The sequence below is a fragment of the Cavia porcellus genome, unplaced genomic scaffold (genome assembly GCF_034190915.1).
Source record: "Cavia porcellus strain 051 isolate PalLab524CR breed Dunkin Hartley unplaced genomic scaffold, mCavPor4.1 scaffold_10, whole genome shotgun sequence".
Classification (NCBI taxonomy): domain Eukaryota; kingdom Metazoa; phylum Chordata; class Mammalia; order Rodentia; family Caviidae; genus Cavia; species Cavia porcellus.
Window position 1 is genome coordinate 2,616,066 of NW_026947493.1, and position 23,048 is coordinate 2,639,113.

Below are 23,048 nucleotides of genomic sequence, written 5' to 3' on the forward strand. Positions count from 1 at the left end.
TCTGCTCATCTGTGCTGGACCAAAAGTGACTCCTCCCTAAGCCTGTTTTCTCAATGGTAAGATGAGGACTGAATCAGATAATATGTATATTATAGAGCACATCCAGGCCAGCACCTGCAAATAGCAAATACTCAAGAAATAACAAAGGTAGTGGTGGTAGGAACAATAATAACGAGTAAGGGAGTAAAGAAGTTTACCACAAGATGAAACTACAGTTATCTGATGAAATCAGAAAGTAAGATTTTGATGTTCTTCACTTGCAAAGACAATTAATCACTTTATCACAAATGCTAGAATAATTTGTAGCTGCTTAACTGGGCTTCATGAATGAAAAAAGTTTAACATCATGTCATGTTAATAATTTTACATTCAAAACCTTGGTGCAAATGCTTCAAAAATGTCAACATCATGAAAATTTGTAAACTGGCTGTGGAAACATTCCCAAGTGAGCAGGCTAGAGAGAACTAACAACTAACTATGCAGAACACCTGACCCCACGCAGGATGCTGCCCTGGTGGACACCAAAGCACTGAGCCAATGTAAACTTAGGAAGTCAGCAACTCTGGCTGTGGAGCATCCCTAATCTTAGGCAACACATACTGAAGTATTCAGGGGTGAGAGGCCACAGTGTACAACTCATCTTCCAATAGCTCAGACTAAAAGGCAGGTACCAAGGGGGAGCAGGACACACACAGTACGGGAGAAAGGTAGAACAAACAAGGTGAAATATATAACAGGCGTTAATCTGTGTAAAGAGTACACCAGTGTTACTTATGGTTTTTTTTACACCTGTAACTTTTTAAAACTTAAAGTTATTTCCAAACCATTTAAGCTGTGAAAATTAATCTCTGGCCTGTCTCTCCTAGTTAGTATTTCATACATCTTATCATCTATTAGTCATTAGCTCTGGCTCTTGGAAAGTATCTTAGATGACACTACTGGCTTCCAACACACTAGTCATTTTCATTCCATCTCTGATAGATCACACTAAATCTCCAGAATATGTTGGTTAAGTTCCATGATGGCTGGGATGAAGTCTCAGGTGAAGGTAAACACACAGCAGGTTGAATGAGGGCCCAAAGATATCAGATTCGAACCCCTGGGAACTAGAAATCTTATTTAGGAAAGGGTCTCTACAAATCTGATGGAAGTGAGGGTGCTGTGTTGGGAGATGATCCTAGTAGGTCCTAAATCCACAGTCACTAGTGCCCTATGATTAAAAAGGAGCTTAGCCAAATGTGTCACGTGGACCACAGGAGGCCAGGAGGGCAGAGACTGAGGTGGTGTGGCCACAGGTGAAGAAATGCCAGCAGCCTAGGAGTGGGCAGAGGCGAGGAATGAACAGCCCTGCTTCCTCTTTACAATCAGCCTGTTGGGACAAGGCAGGCTTCTGGCCGAGCAGAGCCACAAGGAAATAAATTTTCTTACAGTAGATCACCAAGTTTGTGTAAGTTATCATAGTAAGCCGCAGGAAGCACATGCCACGCTTCCCGGTGGTGTGCTCTTCTTGAGGCCACTTCCCTGCTTGCCTCAAGCACTCCTCTCCAAGGTGGTGCTGGGTGGTCAGCACTGACAACTTGTGCTGGACAGTCCCTCTCAGAAAGCACTGTCAGGGACTGACCAGATTCCCTGGGTGTGACCTAACCAGCAAACAGTACAAAACAGATATACCCACAGCAGTAGGAAGACGTCTCAGGAGCCACTCGGCAGCCCCCTGGGTACAAGCCTGCAGTCAGCGGATCCCGTGCTGAGTCATAAGGGTTACAGTGCACTTTTGGCACCTTGGGAACATATTCAGTCTCACAACTTCACACTTTCTTCCCTGTGAAGTGTTTTTCTTGAGGATAAAACTAGAGTTCCAACTTCCACAATTACTTTCAGAACGAATTTTATGCATCTGTTACTTCAAGTAGATCTAATAAGCATGACTTCTGTGACTTCCTCCACGGCACTGCTGCAGGCAAAGAAACACCGGAGAACCCACTGTCAGCAGTCACCTGCCATTCAGTTCACTCATTCAGCACTGACTGAAGGCCTCTCACTCAAGAACAGCCATGCTGGGCACTCCCCACACACTTCCACTCCTGTGTGTGAAATGCAGTATTCTTCCTAAAATGCTGCTGTAGTGTCATTCTCCAAAACTTTCCAAAGTGCTGTTGGCTAAGCAGGCCCTCTGTTTCTGCCCTGATCCCCCACTTTCTGTACAATCACTCTTCCTACAGCAAGCCCTAGCTATGGGCACCCCAGGCTCATCCCTGTGCAGCATGCCTCCTTCTCACTCAGTTTAAGTCAGCCGACCCACACTCACGTTTCCTGCCTGTGCAGAGCCATTCGCATACCAGCTCCGAGCTCTGCAAACCTTCCTTTCTGCTCACCTCTGCTGACATTTTATTGTGTCTGCTTAATGATTTCATCGATGTACATTTAATATCTCCACCAAATTCAAACAGAGTCCTCTAAAAATCTTGAAATGTCGATTTTTCACACACATAAAAACTACATTTGCAAGACACTAGAATGTGAGGAAGACAAGAGGAAGGAAGGAAGGAAGGAAGGGAGCCTCCTGAACCTAGGAAAAATCTGAAGTGCAGATTGAAGCCAACAGAGACAGTAAAAAAGAAAAACTTCAACAAAGTCTCCCTGAGACGGGGCTCACTGTGAGACAGGAGCGGTTCAAACCTTAGGACACAGAGTGACAAGGGACAGTGACAGCTGGTGACCCAGCTGGTGACAGTTCAGAGGCCTCTGCTGAGAGACGCAGCAGTGGAGGAGACTGGTAGACGTAGAGACCTGCCCTGGCCGGCAGACTCTGTCCTCCTGCAGGAGGGAGCAATTGCCGGAGGGGCCTTCTGGAGTGGGGTGGAATAAGCCCAGAACAGCCGACTTTGTCCAGCAGCTCCTAGCTGGGGTCAGACACATGAAAATTGCTTGGAATACAGCGAGCCAATTGAGTCTGGTCTCAGGGCAGGCCTGCTAAAGTTGTCTGCCATAAAGCAACTACTGACTTGCTGGGAGAGAGTGGCACAATTTGGGATTCTCTGCATAGGCTATCTACTAGTGAAACCAGGGAGAATCTTGGAACACACTTTTTGTTTTCTTCTTTTTTTTCCCCATCATTTTGGGGCATTTTTCCTTCTTTTCTCTCCTTCATTGTTCATATATGAGGGTGACAGTGGTTCCTAACCTATCTGTGAGTGTTCCCATCCTTTCTTTAATCTCTTCTCTTTTCCTTCAGTCTTCAGCACCAGTTTCCCTAGTTGGTGTGATCCTCTTTGTTCTCTAATCTTACTTCTGATGTCTTCCTCTTCTTCCACTTCTCTATTTTCTCCTTAATACATTTTAAATCTTAACCCCGAGGACAAAATTGATACATGATGGACTTACATACTGCATGTAAGTATCTGGCTTATTTTACATAGTTATATAATCACAAATCTAGTTCATATGGTAAAAAGTTGCAAATTAAAGGTTAGTTCAATTTGTTGTTTTCTGGGCTGTGTTTGATGCTATTGCTACCACTGTAGCCAAAATTGACATAATTGGTCTGAACAGCTGAGGGTCACAGAAAATATGGCAGCACAGGGCCAAAAAACCAAGGACTAGGCAACATATGCCATAACTTCTCATCTCCAACCAACTGAAGATGTAAGATCTTCCAACAGACTCAGAACCCACAAACCAGTTATATCTGGAAGATATCTCAAAGAAGTAATCATCACCTAGGGTTTCTAAACACTACCAATAAAGCAGCCCACCATAGGCATCTTTCATGCATCACTCCAAATTAAACTTAAAAAAATAGAGAGAGAAAATAAAACAAAAAGACACTTAAGCAAAATGCAACTTCACATATCTAGTTCACCAAAGGCAAATCCAGCAGGTAATGAGGTAGGACAATTCAAAAGTCCTCACCATATCTCTCAGAAGTGGAAATAACAAAGCATTTGAATGAAGCACTGAAAAAAATGAAATCAAAAATAGTCTCTCAGATAACTACAGAGATTACCAAACTACCCACCACATTTAGCAACACTAGAAGACACAGACAAAAACATAGATGAGCTTAAGCAAATTATGGAAGCTCAGCATTGGAAACAATTGGAATCCATAAGGCAAATTCAAGCAGTTATCCAAGACAACAGAAACTCCACTGAGAGTATGCAAAGCATATTAGGCCAATGTGAGTATAGGATCTAAGATACTGAAGACAGGTTTGCAGTCATTGACCATGAAAAGAAAGATTTCTCAAATATAGCAAGGAATCATGAGAAATCAATCCAGCAGCTGCTAGGTGAGGCAAACAAAGAGCAGAATACAGAGGCTCCTGAGACAGACAACTCAGATGCCGAAATAACACATCATGGGGAGTCCCGGGACAGAAGGAGATGGATCCTCTCAACCCAGGAAGAAACTAAAGCGAAAAGAACCAGTCAAACGTCATTTCCGGGGCTACTATTGAGGCAGCTAAGATTCCGTGCTCTTACGCGACCAAATTCCCACCACTTTGATTCGCTGAAAGAACAGTCACACTGAAGTGCAGTCACACTGAAGTCAGAGGTCAGTGAGCCCAACGGAGAACAGAGCCAGCAAGGGACCTGCATTGACCTGCAGTGGGTGCCGGGAATAAAACCCTTCCACAGGAAAGGGGCACCAATGAGACAACATTTTGGAATTGGGCAGGACTGGCAAGAACAAGGAACAGCAGTGACTTCAGTCAGTTGTTCTCTTCCCAGACAAGATTGGTGGGGTGTGCTTGGCCTGGGTCACACCCCTGGCTGAGACCCAGTAAGTTGTCCCAAACCAATTCCTTGCATGCGGTGCACACTAACACAATGAAGGCCTCAGCAGGTTGACTGACACAGAGAGGAGGAGCCAGCATACACCACCGCTGTTTGCACCTCAATAACACACTGGAGTGGGTAGGATTACCTAGCCAGCATGCTTCAGAAGAACCGTAACAAACAAGGAAAGGGACTGGGACCTCCTCTATATGCCTGTATGGAAGAAATCAAAAACATGAGAAGAGGAAGCAACAAGAAAAAGTCCCCAGCCCCCAACCCTGAGAACATTGATCCAGGAGAGGTAAATACAAAAGAGATTGAGGTCAGCAAACATGTAATATCAGACACAACATCAGTGGACATAAAGAGATATCTTCGGGACATCATAGACAAGTGCAAAAGTGAAATATTTAACCAAGTAAAGCAAGATATAAGTAGATTAATAAAAGAAATGGTAAGCACCTCTCAAGAAGACACAAACAGAAGAATGGAGGAGCACAAAAAAAGGAGAGAAACATTTGATGAAGAATATAAAGAAAACACAGAATACATGAAGCAGGTTCAAAGAGATTACCAGGCAATTAAAAACTCCACTGAAAGCTGGCAAAACTGCTTGAAAGAAACTAAGGATAGATTATCGGAACTAAAGGACAGGTTTGCAATGTGGGACCATGAAAGGAAAAATTTCTTAAAAATAACAAGGAAACAAGTAATAACAATACAAAGGCTAGAAGATGACAAGAGGATCTATAACTTAAGAATAAAGAATGTGTATGAAAGGGGCTGGGGATTTAGCTCAGCGGCATAAGTACCTGCCTTGCAAGCAGGCAGTTGTGAGTTCGATCCCTGGTACTGATAAAAATGAAAAAGACAAAAAAAAAAAAAAAAAGAATATGTATGAAGAAGCAGGGGTACAAACAAAGGAACTGCAAAGGCTATTCACAGAAATAATTAAGGAAAACTTCCCAAACATAGGAAAAGGAAAAGATACTCAGATATATGAAGTATACAGAACTCCAGCCACCTACAACCAAAACAGAACTACACCCAGACATGTAATAATCAAGATCCCAGGAATCCAATTATAAGAACAGAATATTAAAAGTTGTCAGAGACAAGAAATGGATCACTTACAAGGGAAAACCCATCAGAATTCCAGCAGACTTCTCGGCACAAACCATCAAATTAAGAAGAGTGTGGGGCAAAATAATCCAAGCCTTGAAAGAAAATAACCTCCAGCCCCGATTGGTGTATCCTGCACAATTTTCCCTAGAAATTAATGGAGAAACAAGATGCTTCCTAGATAAAGAGGAACTGGGAGAATTCACAACCACCAATCCAACTCTATAGAGAATACTACAGGACATTCTAAAGAGAGAGAAAAGCACCAGGATTTCAGAACAATGGCAGAGAGGCCTCAATTAATGGAGCAGAAAGTGAAATGAAAAAGACAAACAGACAACTAATAATGGAAAAAGAACACAACAGAAATGAGGTAGAGAAGGTTGGATATAATTTCTAACATAGATGGCCTAAATACACTAACTTAAGGGAAAAAAGAGAGAATCGCAGGCAGAGTGGATCAAGAGGTAGGGTCCACCCAGATGCTCTTTGTAGGAAATATAATTAACCTGAAGAAGGGTATATGGACTAAAATCAAATATGAGAAAACAGAACTCTGAGTGATAGGGAAACAGAGAGTAATAGGGGTAACTGGACCAGTATTTATGGGTAGGTTGAAAAGACAGGCTTTAATAAGTGAAGAAATACAACTAGAGATCAAGTCCAGGGGTGAGAAAGTTCGAAAACACTTAGGTAAATAGCAGGTTGTCCCCCACACACACAATATAAAACCAAGAGTGTTGGGGAGACCCAAAAATACACAGTACATCCTGGGGGAGTGAAAGGGGAAGAGCAGTCTTTAAAAAAAGACAGCAGAAGATATTGTTAATAGTGTATCAGGAATTAAAACCCTTATTACTCGCACCACTCTGCTTGGATGGAACTTGTTCTATCCCAGTTTGTATACAAGCACTGGATCTGAGGCATAGACAGCTGTCCCAAAGATATCAAGACATGGCACAGTGGTCATCTCTTAACTTCCTATTAACTTAATGCAGAACCCTGTATGACTTATACTGTTGCATCATGACTGATCTTAGTTAAATCTGATTTGTTTGACTGCTGCTTATTATTGACAAATTTTATTCAAATGTTAGGTTGATGGTATCAAGTTGGAGAGTATAGACAACTATACTGAAAATGACAATGATTCACTATGATACCCATTCTGATTTGATTACTACCTGTTTTTATAGTTCTATACTATCTAAAAAGTTGTATTTCTATTAATTCTGTTATGTACTAATATATTCAATTATACTTTATCTGATGATATAGCCAATTTGGTTGATGATAACAAGAGACAGCACAGTGACCATGGTAGAACTCTTTATACAGTAGTTTTACATCTCTTTTTAGTTTTATATGTCTATAGGAATAAGTTTTGTTCTGTCCTGCTTTGTTTTGTTTCTCCCTCTAATATAGAAAGGATAGAAATACATGTTAAGATTCATGCTTGTGTAAAACCTACCAACAGTTTATGAGAACTGATCTTATGACACATAATAAAATGAACAAATACTTTGAAGGAAAAAGAGAGGCACTGCAGTACCCAGTGCTGATTCCCGAGTGTCAGGATGCGAAATCCAACAATACTATTAACATTTGTTCAGAATTTTAATCTGCTATATTTTGTTTGGTCTCAACATAAATGAAGATATGGATAAATGTGTACATGTCTAAGTGTATAGGATTGATAGCCATATTACTTAGTTTTTGTTGGATAGTTGAACAGAACTGTTTGCAATCTCCCTAGTTGAATTCCAATTTATATGTTCCACTTTTGTATCTTGAACAATTATTTGTGGATTAGAATATGTATACATCAATTAGTGATTTATTACTGTTTATTTCCTTTCTTTGAAAGTATGTACTATTTCTGCCCATTTTCTGTTTTGTTTTGTCTTTCATTAAATAAAACTTTAAAAAAAAAGAAATTAATGGAGAAACAAGATGCTTCCAAGAGTAACTGGGAGAATTTTCAGCCACCAATATAACTCTATAAGGACTGAAGGACATTCTAGAGAGAGACAAGAGTACCAGGATTCCAGGAACAGTGGCAGAGAGGCCTCAATGAATGGAGCAGAAAGTGGAATAAAGAGGAAAAGCAGACAAACAATGGCAGAAAAATAGCACAACAGAAATGAGGCAAAGAAGGTTGGCTATAATCTCTAATATAGATGGCCTTTGATACACTAAGAAAAAAAAAAGGAAAAAAAGAGAAACACAGGCAGAGTAGATCAGGAGGTACGGTCCACTGAGATGCTCTTTATAGGAAATATAATTAACCTGAAAAAGGGTTTATGGACCAAAAATCAAATATGAGAAAACAATGCTCTATGTGACAGGGAACCAGAGAGTAACAGGGGTAAGTTGACCAGTATTTGTGGATACGTTGGACAGACAGGACAGATAGGTAAAGGAATACAACTAGAAATCAAGTACAGGAGGGAAAAGATTCGGAACCACTTAGGGAAATAGCAGGTTGCCCCCACCCAACTACAAACTGAGGGAGGTGATGAGATCCAAAAATGCATAGTTCCCCCTGGGGTAGGAACAGTCTTTAAAAAGATGGCAGAGGATATTAATAGTGTCTCAGGATTTAAAACCCACATTACTCGCACTGTTCTGCTTAAATAGATTTTGTTCTGTCCCAGTTTGTCTACTTGCACTAGATCTGAGGGCACAGACAGCTATCCCAAAAATAACAGGATATGGTACAGTAATCACCTTTAATTTCCTATTAACTTAATCTGGAGCCCTGTACAACTTATACTGTTTTATCATGACTGATCTTAGTTAAATCTGGTTTGTTTGATTGCTGTTTTGGTATCAACAAATTTTATTCAAAACTGTTATGATTGATAGTATCGAGTGTGAGAGTATAGACAACTACACTGAAGATGACAAGATTTACTACGATAGCCATTCTGGTTTGATTATTACTTGTTTTTGAAGTTTTATACTATCTACAAAGTTTTTTAATATTGTTATGTACTGCTATATTCAATTATACTATGTCTGATGATAGAGACAATTCTATTGAAGATAACAAGAGACAACACAGTAACCATTGTGGAACTCCTTGTAGTATAGTACTATATAGTATAGTATATGGAGTATAGTATTATACTCCATATAGTACAGTAGTTCTATATGTCTTTTTTGTTTCATGTGTTTATAGAAATATGTCTGTTTTGACTTGCTTTGTTTTGTTTCTCTCTCTAATATAGAAACAATAGAAATACATGTTAAAACTCATACATGGGTAGAACCTATAAACAGTTTATGAAAACTGATCTTATAATGCATGATGAAATGAACAAATACTTTGAAGAAAAAGAGACACTACAGTAACCTGTGCTGATCCCATAGTGTCACGATGTGAAACCCAACAATACTATTATTCTTTGTTCAGAGTGAGTTTAGCCTGCTATGGTTTGTTTAATCTCAACATAAATGAAAACATGGATAACCACATGTATGTTTAAGTGTATAGGACTGATAACCATATTACTAAGTTTTTGTTGGATAGCTGAATAGAACCATTTGCAGTCTCGCTCTTTGAATCCCTACTTTGTATGTTTCACTTTTGTATCTTAAACAACTATTTGTAAGAGGACAATATGTAATCATCAACTAGTGATTTCTTACTGTTTATTTTTTCTTTGAAAGTATGTATTATTTCTACCCATTTTCTGTTTAGTCTTTCTTTAAATAAAATTTTAAAAAAAGATTAATTGGAGTGAATGAACAAATAGGAGATACCACAAATGATATTTTAAAAATGTTCACAGACATCACGCCAGAAAACTTTCATGGTAAAGAAAAGGAATTTTACATGGAGATAAATGAGACATATAGACTTCCAATTAGCAATGATCAAAAAAAATCTATATTCAGGCATAGCATAGTCCAGATTTCAGAAATTCAACACAAGAATACAATCCTAAAAACTGTTAGAAAAAATCAAATCACCTGTAAAGGAAAGCCCATCAGAATTACAGACAGCTGACATATCACAAACACTCAAGTCAAAGAGAGCTTGGAGTGAAGTACTCCAAGTTCCAAAGGAAAACAACTTTCCATGCAGACCGATTTATCCCAGAAAATTACCTTTCAAAATTGATGGAGAAATAAGATACTTCCATGACAAAGAACATCTGAGGAAATTTATGACCATAAAACCAGTACTTCAAAATGTTCTGAAGGACATTCTAGAAACAGATATAGCTCCATGAACCCCAACAGAAGGAATCCACCCAGGAAGGTAAACAATTAAAAGGAAGTGAAAGAAAGTGTGGGAGCCAACAACAGGAAAATAAGATGACAAGCATAAGTCAATACATATCAGTTATAACCATTAATGTTAATGGTTTCAATTCATCAATCAAAAGACACAGATTGGCAGAATGGACCAACAAGCAAGACTCAACAATACTGCATATAAGAACACATTTAATTCAAAAGAAATTCATAGACTGAAAGTCAAAGGATAAAAAACAATACTCCATATGACAAAAACCCAGAAAAAAGCAAGGGTAGCTATTCTATTTGCAGACAAAGTGAATTTCAAGCCAAGACTGATTAAGAGTGATAAAGAAGGTCACTATATCCTTGTAAAGGGAACAATCAAAGAGGAAGGGATAACAAGCATAAATATATATGCTATAAATACCAGTGCCCCAACTATAAAAAACAATTACAAATGGACACGAAAAATCAATTAAGTTTTAATACAGTTGCCTTGGGAGATCTCAATACCTTACTGTCACAAAAAGACAGATCAACTAGACAAAAAAATCAATAATGAAATACAACTAAATCAAACTTTTGAACAAATGAACCTAGGTGATGACTACAGAGTGTTCCATCCTACAACATCAGAATACACATTCTTCTCAGCAGCATATGGGACATTCTCTAAAATAGACCATATCCTGGCTCACAGAACAGGTTTAAATAAAAGCAAAGAAAATGAAATTATCCCATGCATACTATTAGACCATAGTGCAATGAAATTGGAAATTAATGCCAAAGGAAACCACAAGAACTTCATAAAAACATGGAAGTTAAACAGCACACAATGAGTTACAGATCAAATTAAAGAAAAAATTTGACAGTTTTTACAGTTGAATGATAATGACAATACAACATGCTAGAACTTGCAGAACACAATGAAAGCATTCTTAAGAGGAAAACTTATAGTAGTAAATAACCATATCAGGAAAACAGAGTAGAAGTGCACATATATGACTTAATGTTGAGCCTCAAACTTCTAGAAAAAGAAGAGCAGACTAAAACAAAAGCTTGTATAAGGGAGGAAATTATAAAGATTAGAGCAGAAATCAACACATTGCAGGCTAAAAAAAAAATCAACGAATCAAAGAGTTGGTTCTTTGAAAGAGTAAATAAAATTGAAAAAACCTTAGCCAACCTTATCTTAAAAAGGAAAGAAAAGACTCAAATCCATGCAATTAGTAATGAAAAGGACAAAATCAAAACAGACCCTGCAAAATCCAGTAAATCATCTATACGTACTTTTGAAAACTTCTAATAAGATGGAAAATACAGAAGAAATGAACAGATTCCTAGATATATATGAATTACCAAAGCTGAATCAAGAAGATATAAAAATTCTAAATAACCCAATATCAGTAATAAAATCAATGATATAATTAAAAACCTATCAACAAAGAAAAGGCCTGGCCCTGTCGGAATCACTGCTGAATTCTACAAGAAATTTAGAGAAGACCAACACCACTACTTCTCAAATTCTTTAATGAAGTTGAACAGGAAGCAATATTTCCAAATCCATTCCAGGAAGCAAAGAAGGGATAACAAGCATAAATATATATGTTACAAATACCAGTGCGCCCTGGTACTATCCCTTACTGATACCAAAACCAAAGAAGGACCCAGATAAGCAAGAGCATTACAGGCCAATCTCCCTAATGAACACTGATGCAAAAATCCTCTATAGGATACCGGCAAACACACTGTGACAAATCATAAAAAGACTGTACACCATGATCAAGTGGGAGTCATCTCCGGATGCAGGGATGGTTCAACATACGTAAACCCATCAACGTAATACACCATATTAACAGAGCCTAGGACAAAAATCATAACATCTCAACAAATGCAGAAAAGCTTTTGAGAAAGTCTGGCACCAGTTCATAATAAAAACCTTGCAAAAAATTGGAATAGATGCTCTTTATCTCAATCTGATAAAAGCCATCTATGACAAACCAATGGTTAACATCATACTAAATGGACAAGAATTTAAAACTTTCACTCCAAAATCAGAAACAAAACAAGGATGTCCCAGGATCTCCATTCTTACATAACAGTCCTGGAAACGTTATCTGGAGCAATTAAGATGAGAAAAAGAAATAAAAAGAATAAGGAAAGGACCATGCCCAGCGAAATCCAAGCAGGGGCCAAAATCCAATCCCAGGCCCTGAACGTGCACCAGTTAAATTCCAGCCCACGGGAAACCTTGGAACGTCACTCCCAAGCCATACAACCATCCTGCACATCTGAAATCACTCTAGGACACACTGGAGTCCCTATGACCCCAACTGGCCCATGCCCAGCGAGCTCCAAGTGTCTCGCAGTTTCCTGCAGTCTGCCACAGGAGCCAAAAGTGGGCTATGTGATTCCCAGTGCATGGGGGAAGCTTTGAAACATCATGTAAAACCTGGAAATATAGGAAAATGATAAAATGGAAGAGCAAAATGCAATCTCAAACTTCCAGGCCAACCAAAGCAAGCCTAGGAGACATGGACACAGAAGAAAATACACACCATACACCTGAAATTCCTGAAATGCTATCAACTGAAGTAAAGAAACAACTCCGGGAAACTATAAAAGAACTCAAATCAGTAATAGTCTCCAGGTAAAAGAAAAAATGACAAATGTAATGAAAGAAATGCTAAACACATCTAAAGAAGACATGGTTAAAAAATTAGAGGAATAATGCAAAAAGATGGAAACTCTGAATGAGCAATATAAGAAACAAAAACAATGCATGAAGCAGATTCAAAGATATACAGAAAATCACAAATTCCATCGAAAGTTGGCAAAACTCCCACAATGAAAGTGAAGGTAGAATTTATCGCAGCTAGTGAACAGGAAAGGAAAGAGCTTTAAAAAGTAACAAGGAACCAGAAAATACCAATTCAACCACTAACAAGAAAAACAACATAGGATTGATAGGTATAAACAAAAAGGAAGGTGACAACAAAAACAATATCAAGAGGCTATTTAGAGAAGTAATAGCGGAAAATTTCCCAAACACGAGAATGGAAACTGACATACAGATCAGATAGAACTCCAAATAACCATACCCAAAAGAAAACTACACTCAGATATTTAATACTCAACATCCCAGAAATCTAATAAAGGAACAGAATATTAAAAGAAGCAAGAGAAGAGACAGATCACCTAAAAAGGAAAGCCTATCAGAATCACAGAAGATTTCTCAACACAAACTATGAAGTCAAGAAGAGTATGAAGTGAAGTATTTCAGATCCTAAAGGAAAATGATTTCCAACCCAGACTGATGTGCCTGGCAAAACTGTCCTTCAAAATGGATGGAGAAACAAGATACTTCCATGACAAAGAACAGCTGAAGAACTTCATGATCACCAAGCTAACCCTGCAAAGAATATTGAAAGACATTCTAGACAGACATAGGAAAAAACCACTAAGCAAGGCAAACAGAGTGGAAAGGTAAAGAATCAACAGCAGAAAGATAACATGTTAACAATAAACCAATATATAACAGTTATAATCAGTAATGTAAATGGTCTCAATTCATCAATCTAAAGAAACAGACTGGCAAGCCCAAAGCCAAAAGGAAGGAAGAAATTATTAAGATCAGAACAGAAATCAATGCAATAGAGACTAAGAAAACAATACAAAAAAAAAAAATCAATGAATCAAAAAGTTGGTTCTCTGAAATAAAGTTGACAGGCCTCTAGCCAACCTTATTTTTAAAAGTAAAGAAAAAACTCAAATTATGCAATAAGGAATGAACTACTCTCATAGGCTGGATAACACAGAAGAAATGGATAGATTCCTAGAAACACATGAATTACCAAATCTGGGTCAAGAAGATATAAAACTGCTGAATACCCCAATTTCAATTAATGAAATTGAAAATGTAATTAAATCCCTATAAAAAAAAAAAAAAGCCCAGGTCCAGATGGATTCACTGGGGAATTCTACAAGAAATTCAAAGAAGATTTAATGCCCACACTTCTCAAACTCTTCAGTGAAAAGTGAAACGGAAACAATTCTCCCTAACTCATTCCGGAAACCAAACATTATTCTAATACCAAAACCTGAGAAAGACCCAACTACAAAAAAGAACTACAGGACAATCTCCCTATGAACACAGATGCAAAACTTCTGAATAAAATTTTGGCAAAAAAATGCAGCAAATCATGAAGAGCATTACACACCATCAACCAGTGGGATTCATTCCAGGAATGCAGGGATGGTTCACATGCAAATCAATAAATGTAATCCACCATATCAACAGACCCAAAAATAAGAACCACATGATCATTTCCTTGGATGCAGAAACAGCTTTTGTTAAGGTCCAACACTTATTCATGATAATAACTTACAGAAAACTGGAATAGATGGGTCTTTACTTGATTATGATAAAAGCCATCTATGACAAACCAACAGCCAGCATCATATTTAATAGCCAAAAATTGAAAGCCTTTACCTTAAAATCAGGAACAAGACAAGGATGTCCATTATCACCACTCCTATTCAATATAGTGCTGGAAACACTAGCCAGAGCAATTAAACAACAGAGAGAAATAAAAAGAGTAAACATAGGAAAAAAAGAAATTATCATTATTTGGAAATGACATGATACTCTATATAGAAGACCACCAAAACTCCATTATAGACTCCTAGGATAATAAATAAATTCAATAATGTAGCTTGACACAAAGTCAGCACTCAAAAATCAATAGCATTCCTATACACTAACAACAAAACCACTGAGAGAGAAAGAAGCCACACCCTTTACAATAACATAAAACAAAATGAAATACATAGGAATTACTATGTAATTCAGTGAAAATTATAATATCCTGGAAAGAGAAATCAAGGAGGACCTCAGAAAATGGAAAGATATCCCTTGTTCATAAATAGGAAGAACAAACATTGTGAAAATGGAGATTCTCCCAAAATTTTTATACAGATTTAATGCAATCCCAATCAAAATGACACTAGCATACCTTACAGATCTAGAGAGAAAACACTCCTAAAATTCATCTGGAACAAGAAGAGACCTAGAATAGTAAAGGCAATTCTTTTTTTTTTTTTTTTCTTTTTCTTTTTTATTGGTACCAGGGATCGAACTCAGGACTGCCTGCTTGAAGGCAGGCGCTTATGCCACTGAGCTAAATCCCCAGCCCCTAGTAAAGGCAATTCTAAGCAACAAAGACAAGGGAGAAGGCTTCACAATCTCTGACTTGAAGTTATACTACAAAGCTACTGTAATAAAATCACCATGGTACTGGGATAAAAAAAGATCTGAAGATCAATGGAATAGATTAGAAGAAACAACTACAACTACAAACGCACTCAGCCACCTTATCTTTGATAGAGGGGCCAAACACGTCCCCTGGAAGAAAGATAGTCTCTTCAATAAATGGTAGTGAAAAAACTGGCTCTCCATATGCCAAAAACTAAAATTAGACTCATGCCTATCACTGTGTACTAAACTAAAGTCTAAATGGATCAAAGATCTAAATACTAAAACAGAAACACTAAATTTGTTGGAAGACAAAGTAGGTAGAAATCTTGAAGACATAGGGGCAGGTAGAGAATTCATGAACAAGAATCAAACTGCACATGAAATAATTCACAGAATCAATAACTGGGACCGCATCCTATTAAAGTTTTTGCATGTTGAAAGAAATCTCCTGCACAATGAAAAGAAAACTCACAAATTGAGAAAAAAATCTTAGTGAACGATCCCATAGACAAAGGACTTCTGTCTAGAACATATAAAGAATTTTAAAAAATCAGATCCCTAAAATTCAAAGACCCATTCCAAAAATGGGCATCTGAGATGAATACCCAGTTCTCAGATGAAGAAATACAAATGGCAAGTAAATACATGGAAAAATATTCAACATCATTTGTCATTAGAAAAATGCAAGTTAAAACAGCACTGAGGTTCCAACTCACTCCAGAAAGAATGGCCAAGATCAAGAAAACCACCAACAACAAATGCTGGTAAGGCTGCAGTAAAAAAGGAACTCTTCTGCACTGTTATAGTGGGAGTGTAGACTGGAGAAACCACTGTGAAGGTCAGTCTGCAGATTCCTCAAAAAGCTGAGATTGGAGATTCCATTTGACCCAGCTATTCCACTTCTGGGCATATTCTCAGAAGAACTAAAAACATCATATCACAGTGATATGTGCATGCATGTTTATAGCAACACAACAGCTAGATCTTGGAAACAACCTAAAGGTCCAACAACTGAGGCATGGATAAAAAAAAAGATGTGGTATTTTTATACAATGGAATACTACTCTGCTATAAAGAATGATCACATTGAGATATCTGTAAGTAAATGGGTATAACTTGAGACCATACTCATAAGTGAAATAAATCAAACTCACATGTGCAAATACTGTATAGTCTCCCTAGTATAAGAAATGGTAAAAGTACATAAGATACAAAAAACACAGTGAAAGGACAAGAATTTGCTTAAAGAGAAAAAAATATTATCTCAGGGAAAATGAGGAAAAGGAAAGGAAAAGAAAAAATATCTAAATTATATAAATACACAGTATAGCTAAAACGATTGTGCTATAAACTGTAAGTTCTTGGAACAAAATAGTTAATGTTCACAGGAATGGAACAATTGTGCATATTATTGTCCAGTGATCTGAGGAACTCTTGAAGATCATTATGTAAAATAACAACCCTACTTATGCTCATACCACCTTGTTTTGAAGGCCTATATTGTCAGTGTTCTGGGCTCTTTCTATTGTTGTTTATATGTCTTTTTCATTTTGTGTTTTTCTAGGAATTTGTTTTGTTTTGTCCTGGTTTGCTTTGCTTTTCCCTCTAATACAGAAAGAATAGGTATACATGTAGAGACTCATGCATGTGTAAAACTTTTAAACAGTTTATGTGAATCAATTATATAATGCATGAAAAAATGAACAGCTACTTTGAAGAAAAAGAGACACTAAGGTACCCAGTGCTGATTCCGTAGTGTCATGATGTGAAATCCAGCAATACTATTATTTTTTGTTAAGAATGATTTTAGCCTGTTTTGTTTTGTTTAATTTCAACATGAAGGTATGGACAGCTATTTTTAAGAGAATGAGAGACATTATGGCAGCCATTGTTGACTTCCCTACTGTGTGGTCTTGAAGACTTAAAATGCCTTCATCATCCTGTTCTGATTAGTTCTACACTATTTTGTTTTGTATGAATTCACTGTATGCAAAGATATGGACAACTATTTGGAAGAAAACAAGAAACAATATGATAGATAGTGAAGATCTGTTGTTGTCTTGCTTTGACATCTGTGTCTCTTACATTGTTTTCTGTTTTGTTCTGTTTCATTATACCCTCTTTAAATAAAATTTTTTTAAAATTAAGGAAAGGAAGAAGTTAAACTATCATTATTTGCAAATGACATGGTACTCTGCTTAGAGGACCCCAAAAATTCCACCAACAGACTTCTAGATTTAATAAGCAAATTCAATAACATAACTTGTAAAAAAAAAAAAAGTCAATGCTCAAAAATCAATAGCCTTCCTGTATACGAAAAACAAACTCACTGAGAGAGAAATCAGGGAAGCAACACCTTTCATCATAGTACCCCAAAAAATGAAATACCTAAGAATCAATCTAACAAAGGATGTAAAAGACCTCTACACTGAAAACTACAGTACTCTGAAAAATGAGATTGAAGAGGATATCAAAAAATGTATATCCCATGTTCTTTGGTAGGAAGAACCAGTATAGTGAAAATGGTCATACTTCCAAAACTGTTACACAGATTCAATGCAATCCCAATCAAAATTCCAATGGCATATCTCACAGAATTAGAGAAAATTCACCTGGAACAAGAATAGACCTAGAATAGCAAAGGCAATCCTGGGCAACAAAGACAAGACAGGTGGCATCATAGTCCTGACTTGAAATTATACCAGAAAGCTATGTGGTACTGCCAAAAAAAAAAAGACCCGAAGATCAATGGAACAGATTAGAAGATGCAGAAACAACTCCAGACACACTAAGCCACCTTATCTTTGACAAAGGTGCCAAACACATCCACTGGAAGAAACCTTCTTTAATAAATGGAAACACTGGTACCAAAGATTAAGACTGGATTCCTATCTTTTACCATGTACTAAGCTAAAATCAAAATGGATTAAAGATCTTAATACTAAAACAGAAACATTAAATCTGCTGGAAGATAGAGTAGGTAAACTTTTGAAGACATTGGTGTAGGCAAAGATTTTATGAACAAAACTTGATGGCACCGGAACTATCACAAAGAATCAACAACTAGGATCTCACCCTACTGAAAAGCTTTTGCTCAGCAAGAGAAACCACTAACAGAGTGAAAAGACAACCCACAACGTATGACAAAACGTCTGCCTCCCGTTCCTCAGACAAAGGATTCCTATTAAGAGCATGTAAAGAACTCAAAACAATCAATCCTCCCAGATTTAAAGACCCAATCCAAAATGCGCACCTGAGATGAATACAAACTTCTCAGATGAAGAAATACGAACAGCAAATACATGTGTGAAAAAATGTTCAACATCACTGGCCATTCAAGAGATGCAAATTAAAACAACACTGAGATTCTACCTCATCCAGTAAAGAATGGCTGTTATCAAGAAATCAAGTAGTAACAAATGCTGGCAGGGCTGTGGGTAAAAAGGAACACTTCTCTACTGTTGGAGGGAATGCAGACTAGTACAATTGCTGTACACTAGCAAAAAGAGCTTCGTTATATGTTATTAAGTTATATGACCAGGGGCTGGGGGTTTAGCTCAGAGGCATAAGCGCCTGCCTTGCAAGTGTGTGGTTGTGAGTTCGATCCCTGGTACCGATAAAAATGAAAAAGACAAAAAAAAGAAAGAAAGAAAGAAGTTATATGACCAAAGTACCTGTAATGCTGCCTACTGTTCTGTATCGTTTCCCGCCCCCTCTGGGTGATCTAATTGATATGTTAATCAATGCTCCCCTCTGTAAAGAATTGTAAATACCTGGGAACCTAACCTAATTGATAACCTAATTAACCATTGTTGCCCTCTACAAATAACAGATGTGGTGCTAAAATAAGCTGACAAAGGATTATTAATTACTGCTAGACTTCTCTGTTCTCTGCTAAGGGAAACAAAGGTCTTCCTCATTAGCAGGTTTCTTGATCCACTCCCATAACCCCTTACTTTGTAAACTGTGATATCTACAAAAGGCTAGAAAGCTTTGAGGGGGACACACAGCTTTTGCAAACTCCAACTGCACTGTGTCGCTGGGCCCAGGATAAAATAAATCAGTGCTGCTTTTTAAAAACATGTTTTGCCCCATTTTTGAACTCGAGGTTGGGGAGTCTGGGGGGCTCATTTGTGGATTACAAGACAATCACTGTGGAAATCTGTGTGGAGATTCCTCAAAAAACTAGGATTGGATTTCCCATTCAGGCCAGCTATTCCCTTTCAGAGTATCTTCCCAAAAGAAACTAAAAACATCATACCACAATGATATATGTTCGTATGTTTCAGTAGCACAGTTTGTAATAGGCAGATCTTGGAAACAACCTAAATGGCCATCAATTGAGGAATGGATAAAAAACACGTGGTTTTTTGCACATCAGGGTATCACTCAGCCAGCCATAAAGAAGGATAAACTGGAGACTTTTCTAGGTAAACGGATGCAATTTGAGAACATACTCATTAGTGAAATAAATAAACCCACATGTGTAAGCATTATATTGTTTCATTAGTATGAGCTGAAAGAAAAAACCTATGTATATGTATATTAAAAAATGGTTAAGATAGTTATACTACTGATTTCTCTGAGGACACTGAAGAGAAAGATTTGGGCAGGTATTGTTTGGCCAATTGAATGCTGAGGTCTCATGCTCTGGGTGAATGATTGGAGATGATGGTGCGCAATGTTGCCCTTTGATGGATGTGTTTTGAAATTTTGTTGTAGTTTTTTCTTTTTTCTTTTTGTCCTTGAAATAAAATGGATTTGGGGGAAGAAAAAAAAACTTGATTTGTGAGATTTGCTTCTAAATTTTACACTTTGGGACTCTAGCCAAGTATTTCCTCAAAAGCACACAAACCTTCCTTCCACTGTTATCTGTTATGTCCTAACAGAAAGAAACTGACAAAGAAACTGACGTGAAGTCCTGTTTGCAAGGGAAGCAGTGTCCAAATATAAAGTTCAGTTTTCCTGCTTTAACTTTAATCTCCCGATTCCAAATTTATCCTCAAGGATTCAGTGTACTAGAGAGCACGAAGGCTCTGGAGTCGGGTTGATGGAGAATGATTTTCACTTTCTCCTTAGACCTGTCTGGTGTACCACACATAACACCTTACTTAATTCCTTTATTTTCCATACTAATCAAAGAAACACTAGTTACATGATCTTGGGAAATTATCAGTTCTATCATCTATTTCAAAAGAGTAATAACAAGCAGGTCCTGTCCATAGGAGTACTGTGAGAAATACAGTAAGACATGAGAGGGATCCTGGGATAGGCTTAAAGCTCAATCAATATTAGCAGCTATTATTGTTTATATTGATAATATGGAAAAGCACCTAGCATCCAGTTGAGGTTCAATAAAAGCTGTTACTGTTTTCTAAATCATTTAAAAATATTTTTGGATATGTCAAATGAAACTGATGATTATTTATATATTGATTGATTTATCTGTTACAGGGGTTCTCTTAGTGTGCCCCTATTCACTTAATGAGAAACTAAGAAATAAAAACTTTTCAAGCTTGTTAGAAATACTACTCTCCAGGCCCTACCCCAGACCTAATGACTTGAAAGCTGTTGGGGCGGGATGCAGAAGTCTGTTTAACAAGCCCTCTAACAGACTCTGATGCACCTCAAGTTTAGAAACCACTGGTATAAACTTATACCTGGAAACACATTAGACATATATATTAAAAGCCAAAAATATCACATTCTACTTTCATAAGTCAGTAATTCAAAAATTCCCCTCTTATCTGTGCCACAAATGTAAAATGTAACTGTCAAGAACACAGAGTACACAGACTTTTTTTTCTTTTCACTAAAATCTACCACAGAGTGTGTTCTCAGCTTGGGAATTTACACTTCTCTCTGACCACCAAATCGGAAAATAGAGAATACTGGGGCTGATTCCATGGAATCGTGAAGTCATTCACTTTAATACATAATCACAGAAGACCCGCCACTATAAATCTGACCTTTCCAAAAACATAATGGAACACACGAAAATATAAGTCAGTAGGTGTCTCCCCTATCATTAGACAGGGTGTAGCCCCACAGTGGAATTCTGGCTAATGTTTTGAGGATCTAGTGCTACCAGTTTAAATTGTGTTAAAGAACGACACATAAATGTTCCTGCCAAAAACAGATTACCTAGAAACCATGATTTCCAAGGTAAATAATCTGATCTACTGAGTGTACGAAAAGGCGGCAGACATGAATATGTTAGTTTGTTTTACTCTGGAAAGTCTTCTAAAGGAGGGTGAGTCAAAAGGAAAACATTCATACACACTCACCAGCACTAGCTTAAGGGCAGACTTAGTCACTCATACGAGTGAAGCCCAGAACCCTACACTTTAATATGTTTGGAAAAAGTCAAGAGATGTTTGCTCACCAACACACCTCAGTTTTAATAAACCAGTCTATGTAATTGATGTTATATTGTCATATTTTAAGTTACATTTAAGTTATATTTTTTAAATTCCCACCAAATTTTTTAAGGAAAAATGTTTCCAAATATCAATGCTTAACAGTAACTCCACACGCTTTCACATGCAAGGCTGCACAATACCTAGCTTCTTCAGTTATAGAAACTCCTACAACTGACCATTCCAGAACCCTACTGGGCAGAATATGAGTCACTGTGCAGCTACACAGATCCTAACTTCCTAGGTCACAGGGATTAGTTACCTAGTAGCTGAAACTACCAGAAGCGAAAAGGAAATACACAAGGCAGGGAAGAAAGATCGGTCTGGGCTCAGCTACTCCAGGCCCTCACTGTCCAGAGCAGCAGACTCACCCAGAACTGTGTTCCTTGGAGTCAAAATGAGGTTTAAAAGATTGGAGTAAAGTAATTCAAATATATTAAATGAATATTAACAAAGTAAAACAATAATTTAGTAAAGACATAAATTTTTAAGAACTATTTAAAAGATGAGGACCACCCTCAGGCCTGAGCAACACCCACCCCCACTCACCCACTCACACACCCACCCACCCACATGCCACGGCAGGCCAGGGCGGGCGGGCACCTTGCTGGGAAGGCATCAAAGGTGTCATCCGCGGCCCCTCAACCTTCTCCAGCTCTTCCTGCTTTCCCCTCTGATCCTTTCTGCTCCTCTCCCTTGTGCATTAAGGACTACTGAAGACTTCAGTCAACATTTACAAAGCAGAGAACACATATAGCAGCATGCACATCTTATTTTATTCTATTCTGTTTACTGTGGTGTTGGGGATTAAACCCAAGACCTTCATACCAGTTCTGGGTTTTTGGTTGTTTTTTTGTTTTTTTAATTCAACAGGGTCTCACTAAGTCACTGAACCCACTTGCCCCAGTTGCCGAAAGTGCTGGGATTGCAGGTATGCACAATCACATCAGGCCTTAGATTTTATTCCCTTTCTTTCTCTCCTTGTTCTTCAATTACTTTCATCTTTATCACCTGATTTCTCATGGTCACAGAATTTGAATCTTCAGAGAGAAAAAAATCTTACTCAAACTATAATGTTTCCCTTTCCTAACATAAATGTTTACAAATTTCTTAAACAACTGAGATTTTTTAAGTTCAGTAATATCAGGTTTCACTAATATCACAGAGTACACTGTAATCAGTGGGTTCTTATCTTCCCACCTCCTCATTATTCACAAG

General features: G+C 37.6%; 1 protein-coding gene across 28 annotated transcripts in view; it reads right to left on the bottom strand.

The window, feature by feature from the left end:
- Positions 1 to 23,048, bottom strand: part of Dst (dystonin) — a 455,117-nt gene that overhangs the window by 248,092 nt on the left and 183,977 nt on the right. The gene's annotated exons all lie outside the window — the stretch shown is intronic.